Source organism: Peromyscus leucopus, chromosome 14, assembly GCF_004664715.2.
Source record: "Peromyscus leucopus breed LL Stock chromosome 14, UCI_PerLeu_2.1, whole genome shotgun sequence".
NCBI lineage: Eukaryota > Metazoa > Chordata > Mammalia > Rodentia > Cricetidae > Peromyscus > Peromyscus leucopus.
This window is the reverse complement of record NC_051075.1, coordinates 21,225,713-21,247,380: the sequence shown is the minus strand read 5'-3', so window position 1 is coordinate 21,247,380 and position 21,668 is coordinate 21,225,713. Positions and strand designations below refer to the sequence as shown.

Sequence of the window (21,668 nt, the reverse complement as noted above, 5' to 3'; positions counted from 1 at the left end):
CCTCACTGAATAAACAGGAGAAAACTGACCGAGGCCAGACAGCGAGGCAGCAGCAGATCGGGGAGGATGGACAGGCCTCCTCCCTTGAAGTCTGGAGCCCTCCAGGACAAGCTTGCCATTTCCCAGAGAATGAGGCAAGGGATACAGTTTAGCATGCCAGCTAGCGACACTTGGGATACACAATGTAGCTCTCAAGCCTAGAAGCTGCCTCAGATGTGTGGCTAACTATCACATACGATAGAGCAGGCGAAGTCACTGAAATAATCACACCACAGACAAACAGAACTCAGAGATCTGCAATAGCAATTAGCCACCAGACTCTCACTATGTTTCTGTGGTCTGATGTCCATTTCCATGGAAACAGGAAAAGGAGTGAGAGGCAGCCAAGAGAAGAGATGTCAGAACTTGTCAGGTTCAGTAGCTGGGGCTGAGAGCTGAAAATACTTTTTTTTTTTTCCTTTCTTTTTTACAAACAGAATCAGCTGACTTCTGGCACTAAATCAGTTCTCAAGTTGGGCAATGTCAGTCTGCTTAGAGAAGCATAAACCGGGAAAAAGGAGTCTAGGTTTTATTTTTAAAAGCTTAAATTAAGAGAGAAGACAAATTAAAAGATAACTGTTGAAAATTCTAAATTTCAGAGACATAAGAATGTAACAATATTGTTTTTTTTTTTTTTTCTTTTTTTTTTTTTTTTCGAGACAGTTTTCTGTGTAGCTTTCGCTTTCTGAACTCACTTGTAGCCAAGCTGGCCTCGAACTCACAGAGATCGCTGGCTCTGCTTCGAGTGCTGGATTAAGGCGTGCGCCCCCCGCCCCCCCCGCCCCCCACCCCCCCCCCCCCCCCCCCACCCCCGCAACAATATTGTTTCCAGTTTCACAACGTGAAGACAAGACCTTCTTGCCATATGCGGAGGAGCGGGCCCTTCACAGGGCACTGATGGAAAGAAGAGCAAAGGGGGAGACCCAGATTCTGAAGGCAGAGCCCCTGAAGCTAGAGCACACCCCTCTCCAGGCACCCCAAACATCAAGAGCATTTACATGGGGGAAGAGTTTCACAGAAGGCTTTCCCAAAGGAGGTGACACCAGGTCGAGACATCAGGACGAGATGAAGCACTCAGAAGACTTCTTCAGAAGGAGCCAAGACTCGGAGGCAAGAGGAAGCAAAATGAACCGAGACCCAGCAACGCTCAGACCCTGGGACCGAGTGGGAGCAGGGACAGCATCACGGCCGGATCAATCAGGGCCTGATTTCCGGAGTTAGAACGTTTGTCCAGGAAACAAGACACCATTCAGGCATCCGAGGCAGGAGAGCAGCTTCACAGGGAAGGTCAGAGGGGCCAACTCAGCTCCCATGAGCCACGCACAGAAAGGGTAGAAAGGGACGGCTCCCCCAGTGAAGGAAAGGGATGGGGTGGGCAGCAGGAGTGGAAAATAGGATACTCTGAGCATTAGCAAGAGAGGAGGAAAGAGGAGCAGTTCCGGTTACCAAGTGTCTGTCACAAACAGGAAGGAAGCTCAGGTGTGTACGACACTGACGAGTTTTCATCCAGACTTTATGATTCGTAATCATCCCTGGGACAGACAAGGAGAGCTACTGAGAAGGCAGTTGTGGATGGACCTCGGACCCAGCACACTGGGCCTCAACATACATGCCTGGATTTTAGAACTGGATAAATGGTGGGGGGACTGGAGAGAGGGACAAAAATCACAAGACGTTTTAGAACTAAACTGTATAGGCTGTGTGTGTGTGTGTGTGTGTAGGATATGTGCACGTATATATGCACATGTGCATGGAACCTAGAGGACTTTATCACTCTCCACCTAATTTTTTGGTCTCTTACTGAACCTGAACTCACCAACTGGCAGAAGGGCGGGTCAGTGAACCCTGGGGATCCACCTATTTCTGCCTCGTGTGACAAAAGTGTTTCCACCTTTTCTGTGGGAACTGGGATCTGAACTCGGGTCCTCATGCCTGTCCAGCAAATATTCTACCCACTGACTATCTCCCCAGACCAGGATTCTATGTTTTAAAAGAATCTTTGGAGAACTTGATGAAAGTATGGCAAATGAGGGAGAAACAAATGTATGAAAACCTTTCAAGCCCTTTGCAATAATGGAGACCATTGGCTGGACCATAGCGAAGTCAGCAAGTCAGAACTGCTGCTTCCTGGTTCTGTTTGTGTGTTTGTCTTAACTGGGACAAACTTCTGCATCTTAAGATACCTTCAGATGTGAGGAGGAGGAGGAGGAGGATAAAGGGGGAAAACAGTGCATTCCTCTATTAGGAAGTCAAATAACTCACCTTGGGCCCCTCCCCCCCCATACCATTGGCTACAAATGGGCCACATGATTATGATTATCTTGGTTATAAGAGCAGGGGGGGGCAGGGAGAGAGAGATAGACAGACAGACAGGGACAGAGAGATATTAGTAAACCTTTCCACTAAATTCTGAAGGAAGATGGGGTTGGAAGTGACTTCTACACAGCCAGCCAATGCTGTCTGCCACATTCACGCACAAATGTTGATGGGAAAGATTTGGTAAAATGGAACAAAGTCAAAGACTAAAAATATTAACTCATATACAGAAATTTTGGAAAGGGGCCTTCTGGGAATAGAAAATATGAACCATTTTTTTTTTTCTAAAGCAGAAAATGGAATTACTCATTTTAAAAGTCTGGGGTAGAGGGACAAGTAGAAACATGGATATTCCGAATAACAAAGACGATTTAAAAATAATTCCTACCTACAATGCGAAGTGAAGACTACCCAGGATAACAAGGTTCTAAGAAGGGCTGGAGAGATGGCTTAATGGTTAAGAGCACTGGCTGCTCTTCCAGGGGACCCGGGTTCAATTCCCATCACCCACAGGACAGCTCACAACTGTCTGTAACTCTGGCTCCAAGATTTCTGCCACCTCTGGCCTCCGTGGGCACCTGTGCTCACATGCACATGTCCACATGCAGACACACACAACATATATAACTAAAAGTAATAAAAACAATGTTTAAAGTCTCTAAGGAAGAGAAAGAGAAAAACAGAACAAAAGAAACATGTTCTGTGGATGGCTGGGCAATGTCAAAGTCATCTCTGCTTCCTGTTTGTGAGAGACGCGGCTTCCTCTTGCACACGTTCCTACTGCCATGATGTTCTGCCCAAGCAGATGAAGCGAAGCAATCACAGGCTGGACCGTGGGAGAAGCAGTGTTCCTGACAGCAGATTTTAAAGCATTTTCCTCATTTCTCTTTTACTGTATCACCTGAGACGGGTCTTGATACACCACACAGCGGCAGTAAAAATAGTTGAAACATGCATGCGTATTTCCAACCTAACAGCAACCTTTAGCTTGTGTTTGCCACAAATCCACAGGTTCTTTACTTCAGATGACCACAATGGCAAAGCAGAGTTCAGGTAGATGCACATCCCTCTGTGAACACTCTACGTGAACACACAGAACCACCCCTTGACCAGACCCTGGACGCAATAATGAAGAAACACATAGCCAAGCACTGAAAGCCAGGTCGGAGGAACCAAGGTCACCCTGAACCAAGTCCAGGGGCAGCACTTAACACACGTGCTTTACTATTAAACACTGTCATATTCTCACGGCTGCATCTTAGATGAGGAGAGAAAGAGAAGCCTCCGAAAGACCGGTGGTTTCAGTTCTTAGCAGAATGAAAGAGAAGATTAACCTGTGTCTTGTTTTTCAATTAATGAAACATAATCTTGTGTATTCACTAATGTGCCATATAGTAAATTAAATTCTTCATATTAATAAATTAATTAATGTCTACCCAAAGGGCACTTATAAAGATTTCTCTAGTAGTTTCCAGCAGCCTTGGAGTAAGACTAAAGAAAGTACACACATATACACACACATACATACACACATTTTTTTTTCAAAATATCAAATACCTGCATATAAATAATGAGACCTTCAGGTTGGGCCTCCAGTCTAAATATAAAATATATTTATATTTCTCACCCACCTTACATACATTGTCTGAAGAAGATTTTTATAGTTTTAATACGTCTACATGTTCACTATAAACTACCATAAGAGGTCAGGTGAGAATTTTCCACCTGGGCCATCATGTTTTGAATTTCTGTACCAAACACTTTGGAATTTTGGAACACTCTGAATTTTCAATTTTCCAATTTGAGATCTTCAGCCTGTACTTCTCTGTAGTGGAGAATTTAACCTTGCCTGAGAAGGTCACATGATCACCAGCTTTGGGGCTCGGCTTCGGCAGCAATTTCTACAGTTTCTGCTTGTTTACAGGCCTTGAGCTAGCCACACAGAATGTGAGCGTAGCTCAGAGCCATGCATGAAAGTCAGGAGAGGAGATGCAGGATCAGCCACCTGAATAATGAACTGTGTTCAAGCCATGGGGTTCCAATTCAACCCTCAGGCTCGAGGCCTGGGCAATCTCCTCCGCTCGGCAGCACCGTGTGGGTACCGTCACGCATGGCTGCAGAGAGGGGACAATGAAATCTGCATCTGATGATTTACCAGACTTCAGTCCATGCAGCTCTTCCCTTGTTGATTTTAATATGTATCCTTTTTCCTGTAAATAAACCATAAGGAGGAGCAGAAGTAGCTTTTGGTGGGTTCAGTGAGGCCTTCTAGCAAATTCTTGAACCTAAGGGAAGCCCTGGGCTTTCAATGTCAGAGAACAGGCAGTGGGTACTGTGCCCTCTAGTTCACTCTTAGATCTAAACTATTCACATTATCTGTTCTCCCTGAATCTACTTATTCACAGGACAGATGATTTGAAAAGGACCCGATGAATGGGGTTAGCTGAAGATGTCACTCAATAGGAACTAGTTGCTTTGAAGAGTTCATGGCTATCTGCTTCCATGAATCCCAGGAACAGTATAGGAGTAGTGATGGTTGGTTCTGTCAACTTGCTGGATCTAGAATCGCTGAGGAGGCAGGTCTCAGGCTTGTCTGTCAATACTGTCTAGAGAAGGTGGTCTCCAGGCTTGTCTGTCAATACTGTCTAGAGAAGGTGGTCTCCAGGCTTGTCTGTCAATACTGTCTAGAGAAAGTCAGCTCCAGGCTTGTCTGTCAATACTGTCTAGAGAAGGTGGTCTCCAGGCTTGTCTGTCAATACTGTCTAGAGAAGGAGCTCCAGCTTGTCTGTCAATATGTCTAGAAGGTGGTCTCCAGGCTTGTCTGTCAATACTGTCTAGAGAAGGATGGTCTCCAGGCTTTTACTTCTAGTTTTCTGTTGCCACATCAACATTTTGTAGTCAGTACGCTAGACGTCACAGGCTTTATTGTTACCTGTTGTCTTCTTGTTTTTTTTTTTTTTTTTTTTTACTTGCCTGGCTGGTCTTACAGTGTTACTGTGCTTTCTGCTTCAGTTTTCTCTCTTCTTGTTTTTCTCTTGTCCCACTACTTCCTGCCTGGCACTGGCAATCAGTGTTTATTGACCAATCACAGCAATTTGACATACAGCCCATCCCACAGCAAGGTGGTCTCCAGGCTTGTCTGTCAATACTGTCTAGAGAAGGGCAGCTCCAGGCTTGTCTGTCAATACTGTCTAGAGAAGGGCAGCTCCAGGCTTGCCATTGAAGGCTTACCTAGGTCAGGGTTACTGACTGTGGATGGCACTATTCCATGGTCATAGAGTCTTGGACTGAAGGAGAAGAAAGTGATGCTGAGAACTAGAATGTATCATTCTCTGGTCTGAGTGAAGCTACAATGTGACCAGCTACCTCAAATTCCTGCTACCACGACTTCCCCACCATGACTATCTGTACCGCCACACTGGGAGCCACGGCTTTCCCACCATGACCATCTATACCGCCACACTGGGAGCCACGGCTTTCCCACCATGACCATCTGTACCACCACACTGGGAGCCACGGCTTTCCTACCATGACCATCTGTACCGCCACACTGGAAGCCACAGCTTTCCCACCATGACTATCTGTACCGCCATACTGGGAGCCACGGCTTTCCCACCATGACTATCTGTACCGCCACACTGGAAGCCACAGCTTTCCCACCATGACTATCTGTACCGCCACACTGGGAGCCACGGCTTTCCCACCATGACTGACTACACCGCCACACTGGGAGCCACGGCTTTCCCACCATGACTATCTGTACCGCCACACTGGGAGCCACGGCTTTCCCACCATGACTATCTGTACCGCCACACTGGGAGCCACGGCTTTCCCACCATGACTATCTGTACTACCACACTGGGAGCCACGGCTTTCCCACCATGACTGACTACACCACCACACTGGGAGCCACGGCTTCCCCACCATGACTGACTACACCACCACACTGGGAGCCACGGCTTTCCCACCATGACTGACTACACCACCACACTGGGAGCCACGTCTTTCCCACCATGACTATCTGTACCGCCACTTTGGGAGCCACGGCTTTCCCACCATGACTGACTACACCGCCACACTGGGAGCCATGGCTTTCCCACCATGACCATCTATACCACCACTTTGGGAGCCACGGCTTTCCCACCATGACCATCTGTACCGCCACACTGGGAGCCACGGCTTTCCCACATGACTATCTGTACGCCACTTGGAGCCACGCTTTCCCACCATGCCATCTGTACTGCCACACTGGGAGCCATGGCTTTCCCACCATGACCATCTGTACCGCTACTTTGGGAGCCACGGCTTTCCCACCATGACTGACTACACCACCACACTGGGAGCCACGGCTTTCCCACCATGACTGACTACACCACCACACTGGGAGCCACGGCTTTCCCACCATGACTGACTACACCACCACACTGGAGCCACGCTTCCCACCATGACTGACTACACCACCACACTGGGAGCCACGGCTTTCCCACCATGACCGACTACACCGCCACACTGGGAGCCACGGCTTTCCCACCATGACCGACTACACCGCCACACTGGGAGCCAAGGAAACCCTTTCTCCCTTAACTTGTATTTGTCACAGCAAAAGAAAAAGTACTAATTCAGAAATCACAGTAATTAAGAAAAAAACTACAGTGTTAATCTTGATGATACCAATATACACGGGTATCCACTGTCACTGGTCCTTCCCCTCTGAATGATGCTTGTTCTAGGTAACTGACAAACACACTGTGTCTATGCCTTACGTAACCAAATCCAAACGGTGAACAAGGTAAAAGAAATTTAATTCAGTTTTATGAGTTTATTTTTAATGTATGATAACTATGTATTTATGGAGTATAATACAGTATTCTGACATATTTTAACACTGTGAAATAATTAAACCAAGCTAGAAAAGATACCCTTCACTGCATATACTCTTTTTTGGTGCAAGAACATTTAAAACCTAATCTTCTAGCTACTAAGTGAATTATATTACTATAGTTACTGAAATAATAACATAAAATATTTATCAACATTCTGGTATCAAACACAACAGAAATAATTAATAATTTGCCTCTATATGAAAACTTCTCCCAAATAACATATTATCTGTGTTAATAAAAATGCAATTGTCAAGAATGAAAGTGGGGTATTTAAATAATGAATATCAAAGTAAAAAGATTTACAAAGATATTTCCCAGAATTACTCTCTAAAATAAGAAGTCCAAGGCCAGAGAGATGGCTCAGCAGGAAAAGACACTAGCAACTAGACAGCCAGATCAGCTCTCCAGTGCTCACGTGGTGGGAGGTTCCCCTGACAACCTGACCAGCTCTCCAGTGCTCACATGGTGGGAGGTTCCCCTCACAACCTGACCAGCTCTCCAGTGCTCACGTGGTGTGCGAAGCTCTCCACCCTGACACACCTGACCAGCTCTCCAGCGCTCACGTGGTGCGAGCCTCCCCTGACAACCTGACCAGCTCTCCAGCGCTCACGTGGTGGGAGGAGGAACCAACTCCTGCCAGCTGTTCTCTGCCCTCCACACATTGTGTGACATGCAGATACACATACAAAAAAATATAAAATTTTCAGATTATTAAGTATAAAACAAAATTTCAGCCAGATTATGAAAAGAAAACTCAATCATTTTAATATCATTTGTAGTTCTAAGATTATGCAAATGTGTTTTTACTCTTTTAAGGGAAAATCTAGAACTTTTAAAACTTGAGATGTTTGTTTTAGTTAAAAGCCCAGAGAACTAGTGAGATATATTGTGGCACACTGCCACGTTTATTTATTGTGCATTCTTTTGCCTCAGTTTCCTCATTTCTAAAATCAGAATAGTACTAACAGAATTTTGTGGGTTAAAAGAAAAACTATACATGAACAGAATAAGGTTTGGCATATAGCAAATACTTCTTAAAGAGCGAATACTTTTAGCAGTATAGAATTATCTAGGGATAATACATTAACTCAGTCTGTTTAATTGATAATTTCTACATCCAGGTAGCAGTCGAGACTTTGACTCTACCAATACATTGACTATAAAGACCTAACATTGGTTTACATGGCCACACAGGTAGGACATAAATACACAGGCACATAACAAAGAAAAAAAGATTTCAAAATGTCCATTTACCATTTATTTTGTTAGGTGATTTATAAACACCAACAATATTATGTAAAATAACCACCAAACACTTAAGAATGAAAGTTATATAATATATAGTTATTACTTTCAACAGTGAATAATCACACAACAGTAACAGTGTTTTGAATCAGTAAGAGAAGGTGGACAGCAGGCAAAAGGATCTTTGGGGCCCAGGTTTCATAACTTTTCTATTTATAGCAATATTCCCAATTTTTAACTAATTGAAGGAATGTGTAAAACAGTAAAGAAGGTTGTCCTTAAAAAGTAATAGTGACAGTCTTTCAAATTACTGACAACAAGAGAATTTGTTTTAGGAAAAAATAATCTATCTGACCGCCTTTGAGTATGTGATAAGGCAGAAAATAACATTGGTGGCATGGGACATACACAAAGCAAGTCTCAACATAAAGAAATAATAACAGAAAGAAAACTGAAATAACACCTTGCATGCTATCTGACCACCATGGGCTAAAACTGGAGATCAACAACAACAGAAAGCTTACAAACTCATGGACACTGAACAACTCACTACTAAATGAAAAACTGGGCAAGAAAGAAATTAAGGACTTTCTAGAAGTAAATGAAAATGAATATATAAAATTCTCAAGTTTATGGGACACAATGAAGGAGGTTCTCGGAGGCAAGTTCAAAGAACTAAATGCCAATATAAAAACACACTAGCAACTTAACAACATAATTGAAAGCTCTAGAATAAAAAGAAGAGATCACACCCAAATAGAGTAGATGGCAAAAAATAAAAAAGCTCAGGCATAATATCAATAAAATAGAAATGGCCAGGTGGTGGTGGTGCATGCCTTTAATCCCAGCACTCGGGAGGCAGAGCCAGGTGGATCATTGTGAGTTTGAGGCCAGCCTGGTCTACAGAGTGAGATCCAGGAAAGGCACAAGCTACACAGAGAAACCCTGTCTCAAAAAGCAAAAATAAATAAATAAATAAAAATACAACAGACATGAACAAACAAAAAGACAAAAAAAAAATCAATAAATCAGAGAGTTGGTTCTTTGAGAAACTTAGTAAGATTGGCATCCAAATTAACTAAAAGGTGAAGAGAGAATATCCAAATTCACAAAATGGAAATGAAAGGGGTAGCATAACAAAAAACACTAAAGAAATCCAGAGAATCATAAGAACAAACTTTAAAAACCTATACTCCACCAAATTGGAAAATCTAAAGGAAATGGATAATTTTCTCACTAGGTACCACTTACCAAAGTTAAATGAAGATTAGATAACCAATTTAAGCACACCTACAACCCCTAGTGAAATAGAATCAATCATTAAAAATCTCCTAACCAAAAAAAGCACAGGGCCAGACAAATTTAGCATAGAATTCTATCACACTCTCAAAGAAGAGTTAACGTCAATACTCCTCAAATTATTCCAATAAAATAGAAACAAAAGGAACATCACTGAGTTCATTTTATGAGGCCACAGTTATCCTGATATCCAAATCACACACAGACTCAACAAAGAAAGAGAATTACAGACTAATTTCTTTAATGAATATAGATGCAAAAATACTCAATAAAATACTTGAAAACTCAATCTAAGAACATGTCAAAAAGATCATCCACCATGGTCAAGTAGGCTTCATCCCAGAGATGCAGGGATGATGCCATATATGAAAATGAATAATTGTAATCCACCATAGAAAACAAACTGAAAAAAAAACTCACATGATCCTCTCAATGGTATAGAAAGGGCTTTTGACAAAATCCAGCACTCCTTTATGATAAAGTCCTGGAGAGATTAGGGATACAAGAGACATACCCCAACATAATAAAGGCAGTTTACAGCGAGCCTATAGAAATCAACTTAAATGGAGAAAAACTCAAAGCAATTCCACTAAAATCAAGACATGACAAGGCTGTCCACTCAATATAGTACTTGAAGTTTTAGCTAGAGAAATAAGACAACTGGAGGAGATCAAGGCGATACAAATTGGAAAGGAAGAAGTAAAGTATGCTGGACAATCCGGAGGGAGCAAGCCAGTTAGCAGCCTTTCTCCATGGTCGCTACTTAAGTTCCTGCCTCCAGGTTCCTGGCTTGACCTCCTGCCCTGGATTCCCTTGATGATGGATTGTGATGTGACAGACTAAGACAAATAAATCATTCCTTCCCCAAGCTCTCCAAGCAACAGAAACCGAACTACAACAAGTGATAAAGATCAAAGTATATGTCTATCAGCATTCAAAAAAATCACCAGAAATAGATGTTGTATCTCATTATAGCTAAAAACCATGGGCTTAAAATATACCACTATCTTATGCAGCATCCAGAAAGAAAAAATAGCTAAAATTAAAAGAAAATTAAGCGATACTGAGACAAGGCCATGATGTTACTGATTATAAAACTCACTCTAATTTCAGAAATACTAAACATAGAAATCAGTGTATCTGCCTAAGTATAAAAAAAAAAAAAAAAAAAGCATTTCCAGCCCTATTACATTCCCAATAGTCATAACTCCTCAGGGCCTTGGTGGGATCTGTTCAAGCCTCCATGTAGTTTGAGCAACTCCAGCAGGCTTGAGACATCTGACTCTGATCCCTCATATGCACCTAGAGACAAGGTAAGCCATTGCCTGTCCACCAGAGACCACAGCTCTGAGACACTTTCCTGAGGATCAGCAAGTGATCTTACATGACCTTCATGAGGCTTCTTCATTACCACTGCAGCAGACAAGGTATAATTACTCCTGCCATAACTCAGCTCAAACAATTCCAAGTTATTCAACATCTGTACTAAGGAAAGAATTGACTGGAAAAGTGAGGAATTCTTCTGGACATATCCAAGGGAGAAATGGACTATTATAAAGGTTTGACAGCTAGTCTCTTTTTTAAATTGATTCATCTCAAAGGGAAATTATTTTAGCCCTCCTGGCTTCTGCTGCTAATAAATTATGACTACTCCTTTCACTCTCTTTTGATCAGCATATTCCACTGTGTGGCACAGTTCCTAACAATGCTATGTTTTACACTCATTCTAACTACCGAACATCATTAAATGAGAGACTGCCATTTGTAGCTGAAGTTTTCTCCAGTCCTGCCCAGCCCCATGGACCTCGCAACCACTTATAAAATAATCACTCAGAAGCTTATATTAATTAAAGTGCTCAGCCATTAGTTCAGGCCTACCACTGACTAGCTCTTGTACTTAAACTCAGCCCATTTCTGTTAATCTATATGTTGCCACGTATTCCGTGGCTTTACCTGTTGCCTTTACATGCTGCTCCCTGGACGGCAGGCTGGCGTCTCCTGACTCAGCCTTCCTGTTCCCAGGATTCTCTTCTTTGCTTGTCCCGCCCATACTTCCTACCTGGCTACTGGCCAATCAGCATTTTATTTATACAGAGCGATATCCACAGCAGTCATTTTTATCATTTCTCAAGAAAAAAAAAAACAGATATGCAACCCACTCACATTAGAGCTGCAGTTACAACCTACCATTAACATGAAGTGCCTGTCCATGACCTCTGTGTCATTACTTGGCTCTGGTGCATAGACAAGAAGGGAATGGGAAAGGTTTGCAGGGTTGAAGCCACAACGGTTAACTTTGATTTCCATGTTTTGTTGTTCCGTCTCTACATGCAGGCCTGGTAGGAAAGCACAGTCTTTGTCTCGCTCTAGTCTCCTGTACTTGGGTAAGGAAGCTCTTGTGCCAACGGTGGGGAAGCACACCCTGAGCTCACAGACTGGGAAGGCCTGCCAACAGCTCAGAACGTGTTTGCCACTGCAATATTACCCAAGACAAGCAAGTTATTCTTTGGGCTGGGAGGTACGGGAAAGCCCCAGGGAAAGAAACACAATATGGCAGTAAGAAGCTCTGCAGCCAAAGACTAGGTAAGGCAGTCAACATCGCCACAGAAGTCAGTGTGAAGAAACAGCTACTGACGTACCAAGTGGGAAACAGGTGACATGTTAGTTCTAGTACAAGACGTGACTCTCGAGAGACCTAAAGCCTACGGAAAACATCATGGCCAAGAAGAGGAAAGGAGCCCAAGGTGGGACTGGTGTGAGGCCAAGTGGAGACATGGACTGGCAGCGCCTGGGGATCAGAATGACCGCACAGCCTCCCCTGAGCGCCCAGAGCCAGGGCAGCTCCCTTTTCCACATCTGATTGCTTCGCTTTGTTTCCACTGCTTCCTTGGTAAAAATTACCCATCTCAAGTGTCAGTTTTACTAGGTAAAGGGGTCCCTACTCTGCCTGGAAGGGGCCAGAGGACAGATGTAGATTGGTGACGGAATGGCAGATCTACTCTAACGGTAAAGTGATTTGGCACAAATGACTTGTAAACAGTTGGTGCCAGCCTAAAAAACTGCACTGCAGTAGCTTGTGATCCTAGAATCTGTTATAGCAACATGCAAAACATTGCAGTACAGAATTCAAAACTTCACATATAAGCCATCATCATGGTGATTTGAAGGCGCTCATGTGTCTTCTCCAATAATTAACAGGAGAAAAGGCATTTTAGGAGGAAGAAATAATAGCAATTAATATTTATAGGCTGCTTCTAACTCCTTTGACAACTTGTTCTTCGGAAGCTGACCACAGGGTTTCTTCTTCTCTGACATGGAATCTAAATAAGAGTACAACAGCTGTTCTCCTATAGCAATCCCACCAGCCGGGGTGGTCAACACTGTGACAGCTTGTTCTCTAAGTTCCAACCTTGAGTGCCTTAAATGAAACATGGTCCAACAGTATGTGAAAGTCATCAAACTCCCAGTCTACGTAAATGTCACAGTCACAAGTCAAAACAGGTTTGTAACTAAAAGTTCCACTTCACAACTGGGATGTCTATAATTGTGTCATGTGCAATCTTCCATCCTCAGCATCTACCCAACACCCCAAAAAACATAGTAAGTGAACATCAAATGTCAACTGCTGAGGATGACAAAATCTTAGGATATATTAAAAGCACAACAGGAATTATCTGGTGTTAGCAAAATAAATACTTGGTTAATGAATGGATGCGTGGTATCGGAGGAAAGATTCATCAAACTGGCTTCTTACTGGTAATGCTGCCTTTTAAAAATATCTCAAAGAAGCTGAGTGTGGTGGCGCACGTCTTCAATCCCAGCACTCAGGAGGTAGTAATAATCCGCAGATCTCTATGAGTTCGAGGCCAGCCTGGTCTATAGTGAGTTCTAAGATAGCCAGAGCCCCATCACGAGACCCTGTCTCAAAACAAACAAGACCCCAAAGAATGGCTTTAGTCATAATCCATTTCTAGAGTCTTAATCTAATCTATACTTTCAAAATGGAAAGAGAAACTCAAACCAGGCTCAGCACAGTTGACTCTTTAGCCTTAGATTATGTTTTCAAAGAAATCTAATAGGAGTAATTGAGCTAGTCTATCTAGAAACCATGCTTCACTTTTTTAAGATCTTATTCTTTAAAGCGCCAGTTTTAAGTGCTGAAAGACTATTCTCTGTCCAACCAAATCAGTATTCTTAATTCTTCTTGTTTTTTTATGTTTTTATTTGAAAATCATCACCTATGTGTTAAATGGCATATGACATACATGAAGACATGTTTTTGTGGTTCTTCTGCTTCCTCGCCCACACCCATCACACCAAGTTGACCCTTGAAGCTTCTCCCCTCCTCAGTCTCTTTTTTTCTTTTCTACCTAAAGAGCTATTGTTCTGCCAGAATAGAAAGTAGTGCTATCCGGCTAGTTGTGACTCCTGAACTTTCACACACTCTAACCAGTGTCACTGAGGACACCTGTGAGTTACTGGGCACACTCCAGGTGTCTCTGGGTGCTGTACCATGTCTGTCACTTCCACAGCTCAGCTGGGAGAGGGAGGCCTGTAGTATCTTGACACTTACTGCTTCACAGAGACCCACGAAGTTCCTTCTAAATATTCAGAATACCTGATGAAGCAAAAGCACAAGGAGAAGCGAACATGGCCAGGCGCCCCAGACTGATCAAGATGGCACCCGTGACTTCACGAGCCAGCGAATCATCCTCAGAGAACCTGCCCCGCAAGGCAATACATTCTCCTGTACTCACACACAGCCAACTTAATTATCTTAGAAATATCATTTAATATTGTATCTCTTTGCCTAGTTGTCTAAGAACCTTTGAAACTTATGGTATAACAAACTGTTTTGTATTACTTATATATCAAAAGGAGACAAGTGGGTAATTTCCTTACAAAGTGGCTGACTGAAGGACAACAAAGAAAGTCATATGCTGCGATGGTTTCTCGCCTCCATATATCCTAGGAGAGTCCCACAGTTACTACTACTGTCCAATAGGAAGACTTTTAGAATCTGGCTCAGTTAAATGTAAATGTTTACAACTACTAACCTTAGGCTGAACTCTAATAGGTGCCTGCCTGTAATCTATGGGTATAATAATGAATCTGATATAGAAAGCAGTTTGCATCAACTGGATAATACATGCTTCTGCTATATAGACTTCATACTGAAATAGTATTGGTAATAAAATTTTATTCGTATTTATTTCCACAACGTATTAGTCATTACCTAATAAACTTCTATTGTTGCAAACATTAAATACAGAAAGGAACTCGGTTGTTAATTATCCTATTAAACACTGAGAAAAACACCCCTATTAGAGCTCCTTGTATAATCACTTGCTGTTTGAAAAACTATGTATCGGCCTCCTTTGGCTCTTCCCATGAGAGGTACTCAGGGGAGTTCAAACATTTTCTCTTTTCATTTTATACAGGATTAAGCAGAGTTTAGCCCAACTCAAAGGCAAGATTCTTTAGGAACCCAGGGCTGAGAACATTCCTTATTCAAAAGTGAAATTCCATTGTCAGGGAAATCACTAACACCAACTATCAAGGGGAAATGTCTCATTCTTACTGCCGGATCAGCCAAAGTGAACCGCTTCTCTGTTGCTAGGAAACAGCCGCTCATTACACGCCATTATCAGAGCCCTGGAGAAGGGAACTGGCATCTGCTCCACATTTGGGATACTAGAGATTGAACTAAAGCCTCCGGAGCTGCTGCCAAAATCCCGGGGCTCTGAGTCTGTGCTGCGCGCAGCGGGGGTCCCCACTCACAGGCCTTTGAAGTTTTCCCTTCTCAACCTCTTTCTCTAATGACTGAAATTATTTTTCCAATATCCTACATTTCCAAACTCAAAGATTCTAAGTAAAAAAACTTCCTTGAAAATATTAACAGAGAAATTAAACACCAGTAGTTATTCATAGAGTGAAACACATTAGATGTTTCTGCCTTTAATGATTAAGATCAAAACAGAAAACAAAACCACATTATTTCAAGTATAGGAAGAATAAAAAGAAACACACAGTGATAAATTCTGTGCTGAAATGACATTCCAGCATTTATCTGCCTGGTTTTCTACTTCTCTTTTTATATCCCGACATGCTGTTCTTCAATGTGTCACAGATACACTCCCAAACACACACGGTACTGGTTCACCAATCTTCTTCCTTCCTTTTGACTGATGAGGTTCCGAGAAGATACGGTGAAACTATACAGATACGGTTCTAGAAACCGGCAAGTGGAAACAGAGAGACTTCCAATCCTACCACTTCTGTATCTGGAGATTATCCTTCAGAAGTTAGTGTAAGTTGGTCAGAGTGGCTGGCAAACCCTCCCTCACTGAGTTAGGACGAGGCTGGCAGGGCTCCACCCGATTGGAATTCCTCCCACCTCCCATTGGTGCTCAGGACATCGCAGTGACTCCTGGCTGCATTCAGTCCTTGGTGCAACTTGGAATTTGTTCTCAGGGGACTCTGCCATGCTGACACAGCACGCCAGCTCCCCCCAACCTCTTTCATTGTTCCCTTACTAACGGAATCACTCCTACTAAGGCTGCCAGATTTAGAAGGAAAACTACAGAAAACTCCATCAAGTTTAAGTATCAGGTATTTTTTTAAGGAAGGACATGTCCTAAATTATCCCATGCATGGGTAGTACTCACACTTAGCTGGGCACCCCAGTTTCTCTGGCAACCTGCTCCTGCTCTACTGTGTGGTGCCTTGGCTCCTTCACTCTTGACTCGGTGTAGTAGACCTGACCTTCCTCACACAGCCCCACTTCCAAATTCTGTTTAACTTACACATGTTTTCAATTGCCTCGGGGTTCTAATGCTCTTACTTCTGTGAACACAACTAATTTACCTGCCACTTCTCACGCCATTCCACATCACAGGAGAGTCTCGATTATCTGATCCCGTCACTTTTACCTCGGCGCTGGATTCCTCCTGACTATGTGTCTTGCAGAAAAGAGAACTTAGCTTCCTTGATTCTCTCATTAACTAACCGGATCTTCCCCCTTTGACTTCCTGTCCTGCTCCTTATCATCCTGGCTCCGGCGATAGGCTTGTCCTTGTAGGCTACAGGCCTTCAGAGTGACATAATTTCAGTTATGTTCAGATTTAAAAAAAAAAAAAAAATTAGAAAAACATACATCTATCAACCTTTGCCTTGGTAGAAGGAAATGGGATCTTGGCATCTTCTTATTAAGATCAACCACAAGTAGGCATTGCATCTTTCCACTCTGAATTCATACAACCAGAGTAGTCCCGGGAACTTGAAAGAAAATTTAGTGAAAGTTGCCTCAGGTTCAAACTGTCCCCAAGTACTGGGGACACAACACAGAACCACTTAGAAAGAACCTGACTTTGTTCCAGGGATGAAGCAATCCCAAAAGGCCATCAACATGAGAAATGTTAAAACGTGAAAAGAAAGTTACATAGTGATTGATAAAATAAGTAATAGCATTTATATGATGCTGTGTTTTCTGAGTACATTACACATTTAATCACATAATCTTCACGGTGAAGCAGCTAACACTAAGCCCATGTTACACATGAAGAGAACAAAGTTCAGAGGAGAGTGGCCGAGTTAAACAACCATAAAACATGTAGATGAGGCCAGAGTCCATGTCCCCAGCTACTGTTCTGTGGACTTAAATCTAGGATGTCAGTATTTATGGGGCAGGTAAGAATAAAGAGTTAAAGATAAATTATAAAAAAGTTAAAAGGAAATTCCAAAAGCTGCCTAAGAATACAGCTCACATGATAACATTAGAGAAACTATGGAAGATTTCTCCTCACAAAAGACCAGGGCCAGAAACTAACTGAACATCTCTTAAGACCTTGAGAAAATAGTGTCACATCAGAATTCTACATACAGTGAAAATACAGAGAAAAAATGCATTCCCAATAAATGAACCATGAGAAAAGATCTCACCAGTAGATAAACACCATAGCAAAATAAAAAAGAAAATTCCTAGTGTAAAGAAAAGCGACACTGAATAAAACTCAGACCTAAACAAGTAAAAATTACTGAAGTAAAAAAAAAAAAATCTTGTAATGGACATAAAAGATTGTATTCTTAATTTAAAACACAACTAAGTATATAATATAGCAGTGTTTTATAATATTATTCTTGTATTACATTAAAATTTTATCACAATATGTGAAGTACAGTAAATGGCAAACTGAGCTATATTGTTGCGAAGACCTTAACTTTATATTCCACAGTTCAGGGATGTTTGTCTGCTCATTTCTCCTGTCTTCTGTCTCAGGAGCCGGCCTCAGACATGTTCTGTAGCAAAGACAACTGTAAACAATGGATCTTTCTGCCTCCACACTCAGCTGTTCTGACATTCTTGAAGAAACTGTGATAAGTTAATAAAATATAACTCCGAAAGTGGCTAGAGAAGAATACTAACCATTAAACCTGAAAATAATTTAAATGGAATTTTTAAAATATTAACTTGAAGACTTTGAAAACCTAAGGAAACATATGATAAACCCTAAGGCAGTGATATAATAATACCAGGAGGTAAAGCTGAAGAGAATTTAAATTTCATTTATCCAAAAGAATACAAGAATATAAAATTAATTTGGAAAAAAATACATGTGACAAATATGGGAAGAATCAAAACAGAAGACTTAAACTCAATCATAGCAACAATTACACCATGTATAAATTCAGCATCCAATTAAAAGGCAAAAATTATTAAACTGGGTAAAACAACAAGACACAGCTAGATGTCCCCTGACCCAGTTTAAATATATATAAATATAACAAAATTGATGTTTAATGAGCCGAGGGTCTGAGGGTGTGGCTCAGTGAGCTTGCTTGACATCTACCAGGCCTGGGATTTGAGAAGTCGAATAAAAAGGAAGAGAATTTCCTTAATTACGTGAAAACTGTGCATCAGTTGGAACAACGAGGCACCTGACACACGCAGCGTACGGGAAGAAGGGTTATTTTGGTGTCTACTTCTAGGGTCCAGCTCACTGTGCTGGGGAAGTCATGGCTGCTGGAGCTTTAAGCAGCTAGGAACATTGAAACCACAGTCGGGAAGCAGGAAAAAAAAGAAAAGAAAATCAATGTTTGTGCTCAGCTCCCTCTCCCCTTCTCATTCAGTCTGGGCACCCAGCCCTTTTTATGATACTGCCCACATTTAGTGTAGGTCTTCCTGCCTCAATCAGCTAATCTATGCAGGGCCTCATGGACATGCTCAGAGGCCCGTCTCTTCTGTGAGTCTAGATCCTGTCTCGGCAGTCAATATTAACCATCGAGACATATGTACATTCTCCTCCTGTGGCTGTGTGAGCACCAGGCAGATCTCAAAATAAGTTCGCCAGAGACATGGAGGACCAATTCATAACAATAAAAGGGTCAGTTCACAAGGAAGGTATAACAATTCTAAACATGTATATCTAAAAGAATTTCAAATATATAAAGCAAATCTTAATCTCCTATTAGTTACCAAGTTATAGAATGACAGAGCAAACAGAATCAATAAAGGCATAAGAGATTTGAACAAAACTGTCAATAAACCTAATCTAAATGAAAAACAGAGAACATTAGCCACAATAACTATAAAGTACATTGTAACTAGCCAAAGAACACAGAGTATCAACAAAGATGGACATACACGGATCCACAAAACGTCTCACAAACCTGTTAAAGTATTATGAAGGAAATTTACCCAAAAGAAACTTCACTAGAAACAATTATGATTAAGATCTTAGGAAAATTCAGCAATGTTTAGAAATTGATCATACTACATATATCCATAAATAAAAGGATATTAGAAATTAATTTGAACTGAATAACAGTGAAAACCTACAGAAAATGAGAATTTATGAGATTCAAAGCAAAGTCTGTTGACAACAGTACATCCTTAACTGCTCCTATTTTATTTTTATTATTTATTCATTTGTTTGGTTGGTTGATTGGTTTATTGGTTTTTCAAGACAGGATTTCTCTGTGTAGTTTTGGTGCCTGTCCTAGATCTTGCTCTGTAGACCAGTCCGGCCTCGAACTCAGATCCGCCTGACTCTGCTGGGATTAAAGGTGTGCACCACCATGGCCGGCGGTGGTGGCGCACGCCTTTAATCCCAGCACTTGGGAGGCAGAGGCAGGCGGATCTCTGTGAGTTCAAGGCCAGCCTGGGCTACCAAGTGAGTTCCAGGAAAGGCGCAAAGCTACATAGAGAAACCCTGTCTCGAAAAACCAAAAAAAAAAAAAAGGTGTGCACCACCGCCGCCTGGCTAACTGCTTCTATTTTAAAAAGAACTCTCCCAGGAGCTGCAGAGAGGGCTCATGTGCTGACTGCTCCTGCAGAGGACCTGGGCTTGAGTCCCTGCACTCACATGCCGCCTCACAAGCACCTGTAACTCCAGGTCCAGGGCATCTGACACCCTCTTCTGGCCTCTATGGACTCCTGTACATACACAGTGCATATAAATTCATACAGCTTCACATCTATACACAAAAAGTGAATAAATAAACAAATACCAACTTTGAAAATGATAAGTCATTAAAGCCCAGAGATCTAAGATTCTACCTTCAGGAGGTAGAAAAACAACATCAAATTAAGCCCACCATGATGGAAAGCAGGGAAAACTATGAAAAACCAGGAAGCAATAAAGTAGTTAAGAGACACAGAACATGGAATATTTTAAAGCCAAATGTTGGCTCTTTGAAGCACAGATTATAAACAATAGAAAATAAAAGAGAAAAGTGAACAAATAATTAACATTAGAGATGAAGAAGATACTGTCACAGGTTGTAGCCTGCCTTAAAAGGTAATAAAGGATTCCAGTGACCAAATTTCACACATTGTTCAACTTGTTTCTTTCCCCCAAATTCATAAAAGATTTCCAAACTGAGCTTTTGCCAAATGCTGCGAATGAGTAAAATCAGCTGACTGAAGTGTTCAGATGGTGACTAACTTTGGAGATCCAATTTGCGCAATGCAGGCAATTAACACAATTATTCTCTATTTTCTGACAGTGCTCAGCAATAAAGAACAGAAAGGCTGGGCGCGGACAAACAGAGGTCACAGGCACAGAGGAACTGGGGAGGAGGGGTATGTGGGTCACATAACTACACTAACCAACAGGACCCAGGTGGAAACGGGAGGAAATACAGCCAAAGGCTTAACAACGGGAACAGTAGGAGGACTCTGGTCAGTGATCAAAGAGAACACTTCCAAAACTTCACTAGCACAAGTGTTACAAAGACAAAGAGTCGCAGAGATCATGGCCTATTCCATCAGTCACACAACCATCCGACAATAAAGCCAGAAACATTCATCATTTGGACATCCCATAGTGGGCAACCCATAGTGTGATGCCAGACCCACTGCAGACTGTGAACAAATAAGGGGTAACCGGAAACCGGCACGACAGATTTAATATTTACCTAAAACACAATTACAACCTCTCATCTACCGAGAAAAGGTAGTTTATTCTAAGCAAACTATAAATGAAATATAGCCCACCTGGTAAACTGAGATTATGCAATCATATGTGATATCTTTCATTAGGAATGAAGTTGAAAGAAGCTGTACTAAAAAAAAACAACCACAGAACCATATACAGTAAAAATAATAATGATCACAACTGTTGTGATGGAATTTAAATCACAGGAACCATCCTGGCTCTATATACATTCATCCACATCTGAAGAATTTCTACACGGTCCCTATAATTCATTACTGACCACCATGAGATTAACCATAAACCTAAACAGACTTGCCCTTCCTACAAAAGACTCAGAAAACAATTTAAAATAAAACAACAGATTGTTACGCTCATTCGCAGCGGGAAGATTAAGTCGGTGAAATTCGGTCTCAGTGTCACGGTCACTACACATTCCAACTATCAAGTA

General features: G+C 41.9%; 1 protein-coding gene across 3 annotated transcripts in view; it reads right to left on the bottom strand.

The window, feature by feature from the left end:
* The window catches only part of Nubpl (nucleotide binding protein like), a 202,465-nt gene that overhangs the window by 106,918 nt on the left and 73,879 nt on the right, over positions 1–21,668 (bottom strand). The window lies entirely within an intron of this gene.